The sequence below is a fragment of the Bubalus bubalis genome, chromosome 17, assembly GCF_019923935.1.
Source record: "Bubalus bubalis isolate 160015118507 breed Murrah chromosome 17, NDDB_SH_1, whole genome shotgun sequence".
Taxonomy (NCBI): Eukaryota; Metazoa; Chordata; class Mammalia; order Artiodactyla; family Bovidae; genus Bubalus; species Bubalus bubalis.
The window spans coordinates 70,023,875-70,027,029 of NC_059173.1; the positions used below are offsets into that span (position 1 = coordinate 70,023,875).

The 3,155-nt window shown below is 37.9% G+C and overlaps 1 pseudogene; it reads right to left on the reverse strand.

Annotated features, from left to right (window-relative positions):
• Positions 1–257: 257 nt before the first annotated feature.
• On the reverse strand, positions 258–339 carry LOC112580027 (annotated as a pseudogene).
• Between the last annotated feature and the right edge of the window lie 2,816 nt (positions 340–3,155).

Here is a 3,155-nt window from a genome sequence, read left to right on the forward strand (position 1 = left end):
AGCAAGAGGGCATTAAACTTTAAGATATGGCTGAAAACAGAGTTATCATTTTGGCAGAGATGTTTGACACTTACCCTTAGGAGAAGCCAGGGGTGCTGTTATGTAGTAGGAGTGGGGAAGACTCTATTTGGCACCCACATAATTCATTGGAAAATCACTTGGTACCCTCTGACAATTGTAATCATAAATATAAAAGTCAATAAGGAAGGCTTGGTCACCAGTGGCTCAGAGCACTTAGAAATGAAGATCTAAGCTACTCCACTGGATAGTGTTAGCTCAGAGTGGAAGGAATGAAGGAGGAGTACAAACTATAGAAATGATCCCTGAAAGTATAGTCTTGGTGACGTTTGGCAGAAACCAACACAATACTGTAGAGCAATAATCCTTCAATTAAAAATAAATAAATTTAATTTAAAAAATGAACAGTAAAGGGGGAAGATGATGAACATTTTTGTGACCAGTAGACACCAGTGTGGCAGTGGAAGGCATCTTTATAAGTGTCCCCTAGAGAAGAGATCAATAAGAACCCTGGAGTTCTTCCTAATGGGGTAAACGTATCCAAAGCAATAAGATTTGAGGAGTGTGAGGGACAGACTGGAGTGAATACTGCAATACACTTCCCAGATCTTCCTTAAACCATAAGACACATGCTTCTGGAAGTTTTGCCTGATTATGTTTCATAGCTGGATCCCTCCATAGGAATTCTCCTCAGTCAGAGGGTGCTATAGAACCTAGAAGATTCCTCCCCTTCCTGAGGGCAGTCTGTTGATGTCTCTGAAGAGCCCTCAAAGTTTCCTTTGAGATTAGCTGAAACCTGTTGCAATTGAATCACAGTTAATTTCTGCATTTGTCCAATTCTGATTTTCTCACTCCTGTGAGAACTCCTCAATAAATCTCCTGTGTATAAATCTGAGAGCTGTTTCCTGGGAAAATTGAGCCACAACAAGATCTTACTTTAGCACGTATTTCTGTGTGGTGTGTTAAGAGGATCTAATCTTATTTTATTCCGTATGGAAAGTTCAGTGCTCCAAAGTTATGAAAAGGCCCATTGAGGTGTAATGCCAACACTATTGTATATCAAGTTGCTGTACAATCTTGTCCCCTGTCTTTCTCTGTTTATTGATCTATTTTTTTACTGCTGTATTGTTGTTTTAATTATTAATACTATATATTTATAATAAATATTATCTGTCAGGGCACATCGCCTCTCTTTGTTCATTCAAAAGAATTATCTTAGCTCTTCTTATACTACAATTATGCCATTTGAATTTTAAACTCTGGATTTTAACTTCATAAAAATATTGTTTGAATTTAAATTATGAATGAGTGGAATTTATACCAAATAGTTATGGTAAATTGACTTTATAATTTTTTTCTAATATATATAAATACATGATATATATAATATATATTGCATATATACATGTACATATATCTCTTCACTTCAATTGCACATTCCTGTCTGACTCATTGTGACCCCACGGAAGGCAGCATGCCAGGCCACCCTGTCCATCACCAACTCCTAGAGCATGTTCAAACTCATATCCACAGAGTCAGTGATGCTACCCAACATCTCATCCTCTGTCATACACTTCTTCCCCTGCTTTCAATCTTTCCCAGCATTAAGGTCTTTTCCAATGAGTCAGTTCGTCTCATCAGGTGGTCAAATAATTCAGCATCAGTACTTACAATGAATATTTAGGACTGATTTCCTTTAGAATTAACAGGTTTGATTTTTTGCAGTCCAAGGGACTCTCAAGAGTCTTCTCCAACACCACAGTTCAAAACCATAAATTCTTTGGCACTCAGCTTTCTTTATGGTCCAACTCTCACATTCTTACATGGCTACTGGAAAAACCAAAAACCCAAAGCTTTGACTAGAAGGACCTTGGTTGGGAAAGTAATGTCTCTGCTTTTTAATATGCTGTCTAGCTTGGGCATAGCTTTTCTTCCAAGAACAAATGTCTTTTAATTTCATGGCTGCAGTGATTTGAGAGCCCAAGAAAATAAAGTCGATCACTGTTTCCATTGTTTCCTCATCTATTTGCCATGAAGTGATGGGACTGAATGTCATGATCTTCATTTTTTGAATAAGTTTTAAGCCAGATTTTTCACTCTCCTCTTTCACTTTCTTCAAGAAAATCTTCAATTCTTCTTCACTTTCTGCCATAAGGATGGTATCATATGCATACCTGAGGTTATTGATATTTCTCCTGGCAATCCTGATTCTAGCTTGTGCTTCATCCAGCCAAGCATTGCACATGATGTTCTCTTCATGTAAGTTAAACAAGCAGGGTGACAATTAACAGCCTTAATGTACTCCTTTCCCAGTTTGGAATCAGTTCATTGTTCCATGTCTGATTCTAACTGTTGCTTCTTGACCTGCATACAGATTTCTCAGGAGGCAGGTCAGGTGGTCTGGTATTCCCATCTCTTTCAGAATTTTCCTCAGTTTGTTGTGATCTACACAGTCAACAGCTTTGGCATAGTCAATAAAGCAGAAATAGATGTTTTTTTCTGGAACTCTCTTGTTTTTTTCTATAATCCAACAGATGTTGGCAATTTGATCTCTGGTTCCTTTGCCTTTTCTAAATCCAGCTTGAACATCTGGACCTTCTCAGTTCATGTAGTATTGAAGCCTCACTTGGAGAATTGTGAGCATTACTTTGCTAGTGTGTAAAATGAGTTCACTTGTGCAGTAGTTTGAACACTCATTGGCATTGCCTTTCTTTGAGATTGGAATGAAAACTGACCTTTTCCAGTCCTGTGGCCACTGCTGAGTTTTCCATATTTACTGGCACATTGACAGCAGTACTTTAACAGCATCATCTTTGAGGACTTGAAATAGCTTAGCTGGAATTCCATCACCTCCACAAGCTTTGTTCGTAGTGATCCTTCCTAAGGCTCACTTGGCTTCAGACTCCAGGATGTCTGACTCTAGGTAAGTATTCATACCATCATGGTTATCTGGGTCATTAGGATCTCTTTTTGTATTGTTCTTCTATGTATTCTTGCCACCTCTTCTTAACATCTTCTGCTTCTTTTAGGTCTATACTATTTCTGTTCTTTATTGTGCCCATCTTTTGCATGAAATGTTCCCTTGAAATCTCTACTTTCTTGAAGAGATCTCTAGTCTTTCTCATTCTATTGTTTTA